At 35.5% G+C, this 16,112-nt stretch overlaps 1 long non-coding RNA gene and 2 other non-coding genes across 3 annotated transcripts; 1 reads left to right on the top strand and 2 right to left on the bottom strand.

Moving 5' to 3' along the window:
- Window positions 1-4,200: 4,200 nt before the first annotated feature.
- Window positions 4,201-5,563, top strand: LOC149840518 (uncharacterized). Its single transcript, XR_016431564.1, has 3 exons — window positions 4,201-4,336; window positions 4,778-4,944; window positions 5,065-5,563. It is a non-coding gene; the product is annotated as an uncharacterized LOC149840518 (long non-coding RNA).
- Window positions 5,564-5,851: 288 nt separating this feature from the next.
- LOC149840517 (U1 spliceosomal RNA) lies at window positions 5,852-6,012 on the bottom strand. The gene has a single exon (XR_016431762.1). It is a non-coding gene; the product is annotated as a U1 spliceosomal RNA (small nuclear RNA).
- Window positions 6,013-7,326: 1,314 nt separating this feature from the next.
- Window positions 7,327-7,487, bottom strand: LOC149840516 (U1 spliceosomal RNA). The gene has a single exon (XR_016431741.1). It is a non-coding gene; the product is annotated as a U1 spliceosomal RNA (small nuclear RNA).
- Window positions 7,488-16,112: the final 8,625 nt, after the last annotated feature.

Here is a 16,112-nt window from a genome sequence, read left to right as displayed (position 1 = left end):
TTCCAGTTTATGCATGCTCCAACAGAAGGTCATATGGAGGCTGTGATGCGCATTCTATGCTATTTAAAAGGAACTATAGGAGACTGACTTGTTTATCGCAAGAACGATAACCTACATAAAGGACATGAACTCATCACTTATACAAACGCAGAGTGGGTAGGGGAATCAAATGAGAGACAATTTGTCTCTAAATATTGTGTATATATTGGACACAATTTAGTGTCTTGGAGCAGTAGAAAACAAAGGCAGTGGCACGACCGAGTATAGAGGCTGAATACAGGCCGATGGCTGCAGGCACGACAGAAGTTACATGAATTAGACACTTATTGAGTGATCTTGGGGAGACAATTATTCAATCATTTCTTCTATGTGACAATCAAAGCGCAATAAACATTGCGTGTAACCTTATTCAGCATAGCAGAACAAAGCATATTGAGATTGATCAACATTTTATACGGCAGAAAGTCAAGATGAAAGAGATGGAACTACGTCATGTTCGAACAAAAGATCAAGTGGCAGACTTGTTTACCAAAAGGTTAACAACACGTCAATTTTGGCTATTGAAGAGCAAGTTGTACATGCTCCAAAACCATGTACAACTTGAGGGAAGGTGTTAAAATAGAGCATGTGTATGGATCTGGATCTAGATCCCTACGCACGTCAATCCTTTTTTACTATGCAGTTGACGTCTTTTTCATTAATGACATTTGTGTAATATGGTTGTTGTGGTCTCATATTTTAGTCCCCATTGTAAAGTCGTTTTGATATAAATAGATTAGGGCTTGGTGGTGGGTTACGTTTAGCCGCCCCAGCAATTGTGCATTTCCCTCTCTCTCCCTTTTTCTCTGTTTCCTGTGCAGGCTGAGTTGTGGAATAAACCCCTCTCGATTTCTCTTAATATATATATATATATATATATATATATATATATATATATATATATATATATATATATATATATGTGTGTGTGTGTGTGTGTGTGTGTGTGTGTGTGTGTGTGTGTGTGTGTGTGCAGAGACTTGTACACCCACCCAGAACAGTCCAATCAAATGTAGTGGATGGTTAAAGATGGCCTACAGATATGACCTGCATGGTTGGTTTAGTAAAAAATGGGCTTTAGATCATGTCATTGGAATGTGTAAGAAGGATTTTCAAGGGCTTCAAAAATAAATGGTTCACTATGTACCAAAATTTATGACTCAAGGATCATGATTTTACTTGGAAATAGCTCAATCCATGGTGTGGTCCAATCAAACAAACAATAGTGAACACAAGCACACAACTATGGGGTCATATTGAGAATGGTTGTTGACTTGATCAGAGGTGGTGTACATGAGTACACAACTGTTGCATGCCTACCAATCACTTGTACATATATATGTGTATGTGTGTATGTGTGTTTGTGTCTATTTGCTACAATCGATTGTACATTAAATCTAGTTTCAATCTCATGAAGCAAGTCATTTTGACTCAATCTAACCTCGTAGATGTGTTTAGCATGGTCGGTTTACTGGGAATTGACCCTTGGATGATGTTTTCTCAATGAAAAAACATGTGTTTTTGAGTCAGGAATATTTGGTATATTTTATGACCGTCAAATTTTGTATCACCATAAAAGCCCATACACACATTGGATTCCGGTGATAGACAAGTCGATTCCTACTAGACAGAGCATGTACCTCACATCTATGAGGTTAGATTTACCAAAAAATGGAAAAAAAGGTTTTGCTAAGACGATTGTAGGTACAATTGACCTTAGTGTGTGTGTGTGTGTGTCTCTCTATACACACACACCATAACTAGAATCTACCTTTTTTCAACATTTTCTTGATTATCTTGGATCAAGCCCTACGGATATGATCTACATGATTTATTTAGTCAAAAACATGTTTTTATAATCGTCCATTTGTATTATTTAAGCAGAATTATTAAGAGCTTGAAAAGTTGATAGTTCGCAAATCACAATGCTCCCAAATTTCATTATTGAAAAAAATCACATTTTCACATCGAGTACACTCAATTCAATATGTGACCAGGCTATGCCCAAGAGTCAAACACATTTGTGATTGATCTGGTGTTGCTTGCAATAATGACTTTGTACTAGAGATATGCTACAGTCAAGTGCACCAGATATTTTGTGTGTTTGTGCATGTGTATTGAGCATCTTTTTGGTAGGTAAATCCATTTTGACTTTTTTTTAATGTTTCTTTTCAGAATACCATTCTGTATTGGTTGAGAATTTTAGTAGTTCCTATCTTATTCAGGAAACCTACAGTTAATAATACTAGGCATGTGTGTGCTGTGGTTTAGTTGTTTTCCTCTGTTCTGATATGGCTAAAGGAGGGATATGTGTATGTGCTGTGTGTGCTGTGGTTTAGTTGTTTTCCTCTATTCTGATATGGCTAAAGGAGGGATATGTGTATGTGCTGTGGATTAGTTGTTTTCCTCTGTTCAGCTTGTTTCTTAAGGAAACAAATGTGTATGTGCTGTGGATTAGATGTTTTCATCTCTTCTGCTTGTGTTCTTAAGAGAAAAAAAATTAAGTGGTTACATCTTTTACCTTCACATGCATGCCAGGCTGTCATGGCTCATGAGCTAGGCCATTTGAAATGTGATCATGGTGTGTGGCTTACCTTTGCCAACATTCTGACGTTGGGTTCATATAATCTTCCTGGTAAGATAGTGATCTGGTAGAGGCCTATTTATACATTATATGCTTGGCTGGGAGCATGAAATTCACTCTATAAGTTGCTCCTTTTGTTCAGGGTTGGGTGGGTTTATTGCACAAAAATCGGAAGAGCAACTGTTCAGGTGGCTCCGTGCAGCAGAGTTGACTTGCGATAGAGCCGCACTTCTTGTTTCTCAAAATCCCAAGGTACAGATTCCTGAATGCATCAGCTTCTTAGATAAAGGTTGGTCAAATATATCTCATCTTTTGGCAGTACATGTTATCTATACAAAAATGTATAACGTATACTACATTGTATCATATATCTGTGTGGCAACACCGAGAAGCACCCAGCATCAGCACCTAGAAGTACCAGCGTATGTAAAGTATGATGGACTGCTTACACTAACAGATTCCGGCCACTGGAAATGGGTGGATTTGGCACTATCTTAAAGGGCCTCATTTGCTCTACCAAACATAACCCATCTTGTTCAGCACCATTTCACTTTTAGATTTTCTGGACATAAAAAAAATGCTAGTGTATCATGGGCTTGTATGCTTGAGTGCAGTCAAACACAGACATGCACCTGCACACACACACACACATGCACACCACTCATCCAGTATCTCTCTTGGCAATATCTTAGTGAGACAATTTGTTGAGTTTTTTTTTTTATGTAAACGTGAGAAATTTCTTAAAATACTCCACAGAAAATAAAAATGTTTGGAAAAATAAAGAAATTATTCTTTTATTAGCGCTTTTTGAAATAGAATGAGAACTAAAGCTTCCAATAACATTTAGAAAATTGTGATCATATTAACAGTTTGGTTTTAATTGCATATAAATTATTTTTTGATAATGTTCTCATATTACCATGATATTTTCACAACATTATCAGAAAATTTCTTGGGAAATCCAGTGTCCAATATATTGTAAAATTATGATGTTTTATGTGATTATGGAGTTTTTTCACAATGATCTTCAATGGACAAATCTGGTACCTTGTCTAGTTTAGATAGCTATAGTTTTCTTTCCCCTTGTGCTAGAAAGTTTTCGGACTCAACTTCCATTTCTTCTAATTCACAAAGCTATTTTTTCCAATATATTGTAAAAATGTGATGATTCTGTCACTATATATAGTTGATGCTTCGTAATGATCTTGAATGGACTAATCTCCGTTCGTTTGCCTACCATACTCTCACGTTATGTTGTGTAACTATAGTTTTGTTTCCATCTGTGTTAGAAAGTTTTCAGACTCAACTTTCCTTATTTCTGCATCACGCTATAGTCTGTTACCTAGCAGTGTACAAATACTGCTGTGAGAAAGAAGTGTTTCTGAGTGTTTTTTTTTGTTTTTTTTGGGGGGGGGGGGAACTTATGCTATTTAGCTATTTGGGTACTTGCAAAGCTGAGTTCTTTTTTTAGCTTTATGCCTTTACTTTTTCCTTTTTTTCTTCACTTATTTGTGTCCTCCTCAGCCTCTAAACTTTATTTACCAAGTTTTGGACTTGTTTTGTTCTTGTGAATCAAGAGGTGGTCATTTCAGTACTGATGAAACTAGCTGGAGGCTGTCCATCCTTGGCTGATCAACTGAATGTGGATGCCTTTCTTGAGCAGGCCCGCTCATATTATAAGGCCTCTTCAAGCCCAGTGGGGTGGTATATAAGGTGAAATTTTGTGTCAAATGTCAGCTATTTTGATGTCTTTTTCAATTTTGCTCCTCCTTTTGCTTTACATTAAGATGGATGCTTGTTATTCTTACGTTTTTTAATGCCTAGAAATGTATATAATATACACATCTTCATCTGTTCACTGTGTAAGGCTTGCTACGTCACTTGGATACAGACATTTTTATGAAGTTTTCAATATGAACGGGAGCCAAAATGGAGTATCCGTGTGACATAGAAGGCTTGTATATGTGAATTTCAAAGTGCATGAAAATTACATGATCATGCTAGCTTCAGTGATTCATATAGCTTACTGGTTGCGGTAAAATCTGGTTAAGGTGATTGAATTTGATGCAATTTGGTAGACTGACCCATAGTCAAACCATCATATTGAAATGGAGTCGCAATTGGTTGATCGGTTCCTGTACAATCTCATTTCAGGAATGCACAAACAAGATAATTACCTCACCCATTGCCTGTTTTACGTGCTCGGGAAATTGATCAATGGTCGAGAATACAGATCTCTGCTTAAAAGTGCAACACAGACAAGCACCGTTTCTAATGCATAGTATCAAGCACGACACGATACCGTGAAACAGTAGATAAAGGTGTGCCTCTGGCTACTTACATTTGACCCCTATAAACTGTTGTTTTTTTTATCTGGCAACTTCCGACATATTTGCTTTCATTCTGATGAATTGATATGTTCTCCATTTTCCCTCGTTCAGAATAGCAGCTGTAGATTATTATGATCACATTTGAGTACCATAGCGGCTCCCTTGTACCACCTATATGGGTGCCAGAGAGTTGCTTGTGGAATTGGCACATTCTGAAGGCTAAATTTCAAAACCAGAGGGTTTTTGCCTATGATTTCAAACATCAGACATGGGCAACGCAGTGATCTCAAAGGCAGCCTGAGCATGATCATCATGGATAATATATAGTCCACTTTAGGGTGCGTGTATTTATGAGATGTGAAAACATTGTAGTCGATCAGCATTTATTATAAGGGCAGAATCTTTAAGATGTAAGAAATTTCTCAGATATTTTGGTGATACAGAGGTAAAGTGCTAATACAATAACAGCAGAAGCTTAAGACACTGGTCAGATGGACCCTGATTCTTTGGCTATAGTGTTGTTGGATATGTTATACTTTTGGGGTATTCAATTAAATCTCTGTTGTTTTGTCATGGATCATACTTATTAATCTACATTGATTTTTCCCTAGTTTGGTAGGTAATGGGTTATTTTGGCACAATGGCTTCTCGAATGGCGTTATTGTGCTTTTGCATAATCTTGATAATGATAGAAAACCATTACAATTAAACCTTTTTTCATCGGAAAATGAAAGGTCAATTCTAGGGTTGCCACAGTAAAAGATTCGCATCCATTAGTCCTTGACACTTAAAACCCTTTCAGTGGAAAAAAAAAACAAAACGTTGGCAAAAGAACCAATGATCAGTAAAAAACAAGAACACCAAAACACAAGAAAACATTTTTGGATTTAAGAAATTGGTGGGGGCCGCGCGAACGCGTTCCCCCGCTACAACAAATTATGACGTCCACTCTCCCACTTGGGGAGATGGTAGAGAGACGCTCCTCCCAAGTGCAATGGAAGCCGCCTCTCTAGGCAATCGGCCTTCATGTTCACCGATAGACCCCGTCCAGGTAAGTATGTTTCTTCAATGCAAGCCCGTGGCCTTTTATAATCCATCACCCTCTTGCACTTATCCCGATTCTTCGATATGGGACTAATGTTTTCTTCATCTCATCTCGTATGCTGACCAAACCTTGCTACCTACTTAAGATGACGTACAAAACAATAGGGTACGTGCATGGTTAAGCTTGGCCTTGGCGACCAAAAAGTCTAGTCCGAGTAAGGGATCGACTATTGTTTGCAAGGGTGTGTAACTTGGGAGTTCAAGAACTCACCGGGTCAACCCAGTCACTTGGTTGACTCGGCTGGGATCCAATTTGGCTACCAAATCCAACTAATAGGATCTGGATTTGGATTCGGGTCCAATGTCAGGTTACATCCAACCTGCTCAATTACAATTGGGCTTGGGTTATGTCTGTCAGGCTCTATGTATTTTGCAAATAGGCCAGGCTTGTTATCAACGGGGGCTCAGATTGTTTGGTAGGAGCTGTTAGTGTTGAGATGTTGCAAGTTCAAAACCCAATGGTACCTTAACTGGTGGGGATCCGATCTGCCTAACCGCATCTTATAACTGGTGGGGATCCGATCTGCCTAACCCCACATATAACTGATGGGAGTCCTGCCTAACCCCAGCTTGCCTATCCATAAAAAAGAAAAAGGCCAGGCTTGTTTGGACCTTGTTTGCCCAACACACATTGGATATCAGGCCCAATGTCCATTATGAATAAAAAGCAAGAAAGGTTATACTTCAAATTATTATTCAATTTCAATTTGAATTGAAATTGAATAATAATTTGTAATATATATAATCACTATACACACTAACCAAAAAAGAAGAAACAAAGTTTGTTTTAAATAAATGTAGCTATAAGTAGGATCAACTTTGAAGGATGCCAACTAAATACATAGTAATACCGCATCTTAGTATTTCAAGATCTATATTTGAATTTGAGAAGACCTTGTCAATAGGTAATGTTGCTCCAATACCTAACCAATGGGCTATTGTAGCTAGTGGGCGACGGAATGGATTTTAGAATTTATTAACGAAAGAGATAAGTGAGTGGGTACAGTCCATCCTCATCTATACGATTCGAAACATCTATACATAATGTAATGTGTTGGGTTGGAAATGTCACAAAAATATGGATTCCGTACTACAAAATATCCTGATATAAAAAATATTAATAATAAACTTGTTAGTAATATGAAAATAAATGAATTAAGTGAAATTTTACGCATGAATTTTTTTTTGAGTGAAATAAGATTGATCAAAGTTTGACTTAGATTCTTAATGTAAAATCTAAAATCAAGAAAAAAATTTGACTAAGAATTGATGGGGGCCGCGCGAACGCGTTCCCCCGCTACCACAAATTATGACGTCCACTCTCCCACTTGGGGAGATGGTAGAAAGACGCTCCTCCCAAGTGCAATGGAAGCCGCCTCCCTAGGCAATCGGCCTTCTTGTTCGCCGATAGACCCCGTCCAGGTAAGTATGTTTATTCACAGCAGCCCCGTGGCCTTTTATAGCCCAGCATCCTCTTGCACTTCTCCTGCTTCTTCGATATGGGAATAATGTTTTCTTCCATTTTTATATTCCCACGCCCCCTTGTCTTGCCCCCCATTCGGTCCATCGTATCGTATAAAATGGCCAGGCATAACTTGTCTTTTATGTCTCTTTTACAAGGAAACTTTCTGTTACCCATTTCATGACTGCGGTGGGTTAAAGATAATTGCTTTATTCACTTGTTTTTTCAACAAAAAAAACTTGTTTCAAACATAACGTTTCATGCCATTGGTTCAATATTTGCAACTCGAATTGCTGGATTTGCCAGAGGTAGTTCTCGAGCTCTTTATGTTTGGTTGTCCCTACTTATATCCAGAAAGTGAGATAAGCTGGGAACTTGGCATTGTGGTTTACAATTCAAATTTTTAGCTTATCCAACATTTCAAGATAAATGGATGCATCCAAACACCCAAGCAGGGAAATTGGCATTGTCGTTTCCATTCAAATTTTCAACTTATTCCACATTTTCAAGATAAATGGATGCATCCAAACACCCAAGCATTTATTATCGGACCCAGACCCGTTCTTCACATTTGGTGTGAACAGTTTGATCATGATAGAGATAACGCTGGCAGATTGGTCTCTCAAAGATATCGATAACCACATTTGGTCTCTCAAAGATATCGATAATCTCATTTGCCATACAGATAAAATTGAAGAGAGATTTTTTTGATAACAAAGAGAAAGTTAGAAAAGATAAGAAAATTATCTTGTCTCATAGAAAGGCTCATCAAGATACAAATGTAATGTATATAACAATGTGTAAAAACGTTCAAAAAAATTAAGGAAGAATACATTGTCAGCCCGTGGACGTAGGCGTTATTGCCGAACCATGTATATAGAGTGTCTCTTTTCTCTCTCTCTCTCTCTCTCTCTATATATATATATATATATCTTATTGTTTTTCCTATTCATCATTGGCTTTCAAATTTTGGCTTTTTTTCTCAACCCCATATCTATGAGTCAACCAATCGTTTGTTAACAATTGGAGCCACCCAGTCCACTCTTATAGAAGTCAAAATTTTCAACCAAGAACCAATGTCACAAACCTTGTGGTGAATCGGTCGATATCGATATCCATACTCAAGTGAATCATTTTGAATTGGTCAAAAAATAATTAAAAAATATTATGTGTCAATGAGAACATGACACGTGTTAAAACTATTAAAATACTTATAAAAAAATAAATTTACGTATTTTTAATATATACGATACCTATCGGCCGATATGCATCGATACTAACAACACTTATTGAAACCATAGATGAGCCTTATAATTGTGCTCATCGTTTTTTTAGCACTAATGTTTACCAAAAAGCCATTTTTTTTATTAAAAGATTATTATTTGATCTCACCCAAATAAAGTAACAAAAATAAAAACATATCCACCCCCAACAAATACCGTGACTATTTCGCTATGTATGTTAAAACAATAACTAACAACAAATCAAATAAAAATTAGTTTGTATTTTCTGCATATCAATGTATAAAATTTTACTGAAATACCCTGAATTTAGAAAAAGATAAAAAAACATGAGGTCTATAAATAGATAAACAAAAAAAGAGTTTTTCTAAGAAATAGAAAATGGAGTTAGTGAAGATAGGCTATGGATAAACTAAAAGTTAGCTTGTGCAAACCACCTCGTCCTCACAAAATCAAGACTAATTGGGAAGAAAATTGGCCAACTATGTCAACTATTTGCTAAACCATGTATGTTTGCCATATCATAAAAAATTAAATATTATATAAACCGTTAACATGTTTTTGGTTTTGAATGACTTGCTAAAAAACCAAATAATGATCATTTAGTAAGATCATTTGCTAAAGGCTAACCAATGTAAGGAAAAAAAAGTTTTGTCATCACCAATATTGTGAGTATCAGTATCGGCCCTGTATCGTTTGGCCAATGATTCAGGTGAATCGACCTATACTGATACTCAAGTGAATCATTCTGAATCGGCTAAAAAACAATTAAAACATATTATGTGTCAATCAGAATGTGTTAAAGCTATTAAAATAATATCAAAAAATCATTTTAGGCATTGTGTACATTTATTAAAAAGTAGCCCAATCAGGGGTGAAGAGTATCAATTTTCTGCTGATACAGGCAGAGAATTATGTGATATAATGTGGCATCCGAATCACAAATGCAAAAACAAGTACATGTCCATAGTAAGAAAGAAAATAAGGAGGGAAAAGAAGACAAGAAAGTAGAGATCCATCTTAAAAAAGGATCTCCACTTGAGGGAGTACAAGGCAAACAAATAAACACACCGACTAAGCATGCTTTCATATTTCTTCTTATTGAGAGTTTTAATTGTGACTCAAACAACCTCATGTTGTCATGAAGCAATTAATGATCATGTTGTTATGGATTTTTGCCTTTGAGCCATGACATGTTTAAAGAGTGAGAGAATGTTACATTACCAATTTTGAGGTGGGTTGTGCTTAGTATACTAGTCTAGTAGATGCCCAACTTTTCCTCGAGGATAAGGCAAATTCTTAGGAGGGTGGATTGTTGGATACACACCCTTCACCATGTTGCATTGGATTGGATCTTTATTTTAGGGTCCATGTCTCATGAAAGATCTATTTAGGATATTATGTTGTATTTTGTGTTTGGTTTTTCTATGTGATCCTTTGTATTTTAGGGTTTGGGGTTTGCTTCCTTGTATTTGAATCTTGGATCCACTATAAGATGGGTTGCTTGTATGGGAAGCCTAACCCAAGGTTATAAATAAGGGTCATTCTTGTATTTCGATCAATTCTTGAATAACAACTCTTGTGAGAACTTCTTTATTTTGGAGGTTTCTCTTTGGGAGGATCCCTATCATTATTTAAAAAAAAAAACATTGAGCTCTTGTGAGTGGATCCTTTTATTCAAGGAGAATAAACTTAACTCCATCTCCTCCTCTCCACCGACTCCCAAGTTTTTCCACTTCTCACTATTTGACTCTTAGTTACCCCAAATTGTGCCCAAAATAGCCTAAACTACAATCCATATTACACAAATCTTAACCCTTTTCCCTCTTTTCTACTCAAAATTTATCAAAAAAAAAAAAACTAGAGATCCTACAAGATGTAATCTACAAGGTTTGTTTGGTGAGAAATGAGTTTGTAATCATATAATTGTGATACATAAACAGGTTTTTTAAGGGTTTCAAAAATTAACAGTTCACAATGTACTAAATAACTCATGACTCAAAAATCATATTTTTTTTTAGAAATAACATTATCCAAGCTTTGATCCTAAGCAAACAATCCATCTTGAACACATCTATGTGATCATATTGAGCCAATGAAAGTTGAAACTATGATTTTCAGCTCAATAGTTCCATGCAGTTTTGTGACTTCAATAGCACCAAATATTACCCCTTATATATATATATATATATATATATATATATATATATATATATATATATATATATATATATATATATATATATATAAAATCCATAGACTATGAGAACTTAAAATATGAGAAATAAAGTGCGAACCAATATTTTCATGATTTTTTTGTTTTTTTCTCTTGAATCTAATCGTACAGATGTAATCTACATGCTTGGTTTTATAAGAACCCGATCTTGAATCATCTGATTTTGAAGCATAAACATGATTTTTTTAAGAATGACAACGTTGGTCATCACCATTTATCAATGTTTAAAAAAAAAAGTGTTACATTCTCTAATTTTTTGTCGGTTTAACTTTGTTTTTAGCATAATTTATCTTAATAGTGTTAGATGCATGTTATAAGGGGAAAAATTAAAATAAAGATCATCAAAATAAAAAAAACCCGCAGTGTAAATATCCAGCAGCAGAGCTTTAATAATAAATCAAATAAACAAAATACAACTCTTGATTTAGGGATTGGTGGAGGTCGCGCAAAGGCGTTCTCCCGCTACCACAAATTATGACATCCACTCGCCCACTTGGGGAGATGGTAGAGAGACGCTCCTCTTGAGTGTAATGGAGGCTGCCTCACTTGTTATAAATAGGTGCAACAATCGCTATAAAGAAGGACATAATCGAAAATGGGATATCAATCTAGAACTACCTATTGTAGAAGAAAATACGTTGAGATTAGAGGACATGCATTGGAGAGATTTAGATGATAGCGCACAACAATCAAGCACTATTTCCAAATCCAAACATAAAGATGCACAACTAAGAGCTCCATTAACTCCAATAATCATACGTACAAATGAAGTTGAAGATGATACAAATCAATCCAACAAAGCTAGTTGAACTGTAGATATACAAGAGCGAACATCAGTTCCTCAAGGTCAGATTGATCGTTTCTTTAACAAAAGAGCTAAACAAGGTATGTTGATCTTGTGTTTTTTTATTTTTGTTTTTTTCTTTATATGTATTTTTTATATTTTAAATTTTGGTTTTTGAACATTTTAATTTTTTAACTTATTCATTATAGAAAATGAAGGAAGGAGCAGAAGACATGTTACATGATGATGCTGAATGTTCTCAATCTATTGTTGACTTGAAGGGGGAGAGAAAGATGATAGATTAATGAACACTTGAATTATTAATTATTCTTTTGATGATGTAGTTGGAGTAGTCCAACTTATAAACCTTTATGTTACTTTTTTGTCATGGTCTTGTAATATTTTGTTGGTTTGATAACTTTGATTGATATATACTTTTATTTTGAACCTTGCACGATGAAGTTTAGAACTCTATAGCTTATAATTTACAGTTTTGACTTTATAGCTTAAAAATTTAACTATAATTCTATGTAATCTTTGAGTTTAATGACTTGTCGTTTTCTATGTTGCAGAGAGATTTACAACAATCATAACATTAAATAACAAGTTATTTGATTATTTTATTGAAAAATGTATGCTTTTTAATCAAAGTTATTTATTTTCTTAATGCATTATTTAGTACTTGCATGCATTTGTTAAATGATTGCAACAACAATGCGAATTATGATCTTCTCTTGATGTATTATTTTTTAAATGCTTGATATTTACAATATGATGCATTTGTTAGATAATTGTAACTTATATTATTTATTATCTTAGATAATGTTTTATTTTGTCAATAATGACATAAATCTTATTTTTTGATAAAATAAAAATATATAATTACATTTTTGTTTCCCTTTCGATTCTTATTCGCTTTCCTTTCGCTTCTCACTCGAATCCTACGTCGCTTCCTTCTTCGCTTCTTACGTCTCTTCCGATTTGCTTCCAAGATACTTCCGAGACGCTTCCTGGTTCGCTTTTAAGTCATCCTGCACTTCCCGCTTCCTAAAATTTTAGAAGTGCCTCACTTCCCGCTTCCGCTTCCTGCTTCCTCGACTCGTAACTTTGATTTAAAACAAGCCCCCAAGGCTTGGTATGATAGGTTTAACTCCGTAATGTTGGAAAATGGTTTTTCATCTTGTTTAACTGACATTGCCTTATTTATTAGAAAAACCAATGCATGAATTATTATTCTGTTTATATACGTAGATGATATGCTTATAACCGGAAGCGATTCTAAAAGGGTTAAAGGCATAAAATCCATTTTGAAGGATAAATTTGAAATGTCTGATTTGGGATTTCTAACTTATTTTTTGGGTATTGAAGTAACATACTCTCATAGAGGGTATTTTTTATCTCAAACTAAGCTTGCATCTGAGATTATTGACAGGCCAGGTATTACAGATGATAAGGTTTGTGAAACTCTTACTATAGTTGGAGCCAAAATGAAGACTGATGATGGTATTCCTCTCTTTGATCCTACCCCCTACAGACAACTTTTAGGATCATTGATGTATCTGAGTATTACTACACAAGATATTTATCATGCAGTTCATACTGCAAGTCAGTTTCAACATGCACCAACATCGGTTCGCATGAGTGCAATTCTGCGGGTCGTAAGATACATAAAGGGTACAATAAATAAGGGAGTATTCTTATCCTGTTCTTTTGAATTAAAATTAATTGCTTATACTGACTCTGACTGGGGAGGTGACCCAAATAACCGTCACTCCACCATTGGTTTTTGTGTTTTTTTAGGAGATTCGTTAATCTCTTGAAGATGCAAGAAGCAGCAAAAGATATCTTTATCATCAACCGAAGCTGAATATCGTGTCATGGCAACTACTACCATGGAAATTGTATGGATTCATCAACTATTAGAAGACATAGGGATCACAATAAAAGGGCCCACCAAGCTATGCTGTGATAACAAAAGTGCAATATACATTGCCAAAAATCATATTTTTCATGAGCGGACCAAGCACATTGAGATGGATTGTCACTATGTTCGAGAAACGTATTTGAAAGAAGTTATAAATCTTCTATATGTGACTTCAAAATATCAATTGGAAGTTACAAAGCTTTGTGTGCTCTGCGGTTCAATTTCCTCGACAAACTTTCGGTCATCCTGCTCTAAGTTTGAGGGGGGGGGTGTTAAATTATGTAATCAAATCTTGTAATCCAATATATATTTTATATATATAAGGTAATACATATACATATATATAATATATGTATATGTATCTACCTATTATATATATAAAATATATATTTATTTCATTTCAACTGTAAGGGTATATTCATCTTTTTACACATTCTTTTTGGAGAATATGTATGTAATTTTTGCTTTTTGTTTTGTTTTCTTTTGATTTTTTCTTATTTTTTTGGTTTTAGCACTTGGAGGGGCCCACCCAATGTGATCGTTGGCCCCTCCAACAGTTATAATTATAACCATTGGAGGGGTCCCAACGATCCCTCCAAGGTCTCTCATTATGTATAAATAGGGGTGTTCCCCCTTGTATTTAGGTGTGGCTTTGGGTCAAATCCCAAGTATTCAATAAAGCTTTTATTCATTTTTAGTCCATTTGTGAGATTGATTGATTTGTGCTTTTGTGCACAAGTTTTTTTTGTGTTGTTGTTGTGCATGTGTGCACTTGTCTTTCATCAAGAACATTGGGTCTTGATTATAGTATCTTGTTGAAGATACTTTTACAACTCTTAGATATCAGAAGCCCGAGTTATGTACTTAAAAAATGAGTTTCAAAGTTTGAAGAAAGGCTCCATGACAGTTATAGAATACATAGGCCGCTTGAAGAGTATTACTGACCAATTGGCTGTTATTGGAAGTGCTATTTCAGATAAAGATAAAGTACAACAACTCCATAATGGATTGGGCCCTAATTTTGACATGTTTACCACAGCTTTGTCATGTCTTCCTCACTTGCTCAACTTTGACGACCTTTAAGCGAAACTTCTCCAGCATGAGATGATTATGAAACAAAGGGCAGAAGGAAATGAATCAGCTCATTCCCATTCAGTTTTGGTCATGGACACTTCTGTAGGTTTTGGACGAGGAAATAAAGGGCATCAAAGAGACAGAGGCAGAGGCCGTTTTGGGCAGGGGGAACGTGGTATCTTGCCTACACCTAATATTTTGGGTGTTTTTAATGCAGGGAATCAGAGGAGAGTGCCCACTTGTTTCTTATGTAACAAAAGAGGACATGTGAAAGCTGATTGTTGGTTTAATCTGCATAACAGAGGAAAAATAAACAAAATTGAGAATAAGTCAACTACTACTATGGGCATGAAAGAACCATCTACAGATGTGCAACAACTTTTGTTATCAGCATTGTCAGAGATGACGAGCAAGCAAAATGAACAAGGCGAATGGTATGTTCATTTCGGTGCTGCCACCCATGTCACGGGTAATGCGGGTAAGTTATCTTACTTATTGCCTTATTTTGAAAAAGGTAGTATAGTTACGGGAGATGAAACTTATCACTCCATTAGTCATACCGGCAGTGCATATATTTTTATGTCAAAGTCCTCACTTCACTTGTCTAATGTCCTCCTTGCTTCTGATATTAAAAAGAACATTGTCTCTGTAGCTAAACTTGTTGACGATATGAATTCTTCAGTCGAATTTACTCCCTCCTCTATTTATGTTAAGGATCTACGAACGAAGGAGACGTTCGCTAAAAGGGAACGACGCAGAAACATGTACATCTTCAAGGAGATTCCCTCAGTTCCAGTTCTCCAGTTGAAATCGTTAAAGCATTCTTTAGTGTTTTCGCCTTCAGCGTTTTTTGTCTTTCTCTCCATTGGAAGTTTTTAATTCATCTCATTGTAATAAGCCAGATATCTGGCACAGTCGATTGGGACATTGTATTCGGGGCTTCGTTGAAAATCTTATATCCGATGGTCTTCTTCCAGAGTCTAGTTTATGTTCCTTTTTAGAGAATAAAAAATGTTCATCTTGTGAACTCTGCAAAAGTCATGTTCTTTCATTTCATATTATTAATAAAAGAGCTTCAAAGCCATTTGAGATTATTTGTTCAGATGTTTGGGGACCCACACCTATTTCTTCTCTCTCTGGCAATCGTTACTATGTTATCTTTATTTATTCTTATTCCCGCTATACTTGAATATATTTCTTGAAACATAAGCATGATTTTTTTCAAATATTTCGAGAATTCCATTTGATGGTCAAAACAAAGTTTTCCTGTGATATTGTGCATTTACAATGTGATGGTGGAGGTGAGTATTCATCGAACGAGTTTATTGGCTTTC

This window comes from Nuphar pumila, chromosome 4, assembly GCF_984573655.1.
Source record: "Nuphar pumila chromosome 4, dmNupPumi1.hap1.1, whole genome shotgun sequence".
NCBI classification, from domain to species: Eukaryota; Viridiplantae; Streptophyta; class Magnoliopsida; order Nymphaeales; family Nymphaeaceae; genus Nuphar; species Nuphar pumila.
The sequence above is the reverse complement of the archived record's forward strand: the minus strand, read 5'-3'. Positions and strand labels throughout refer to the sequence as shown.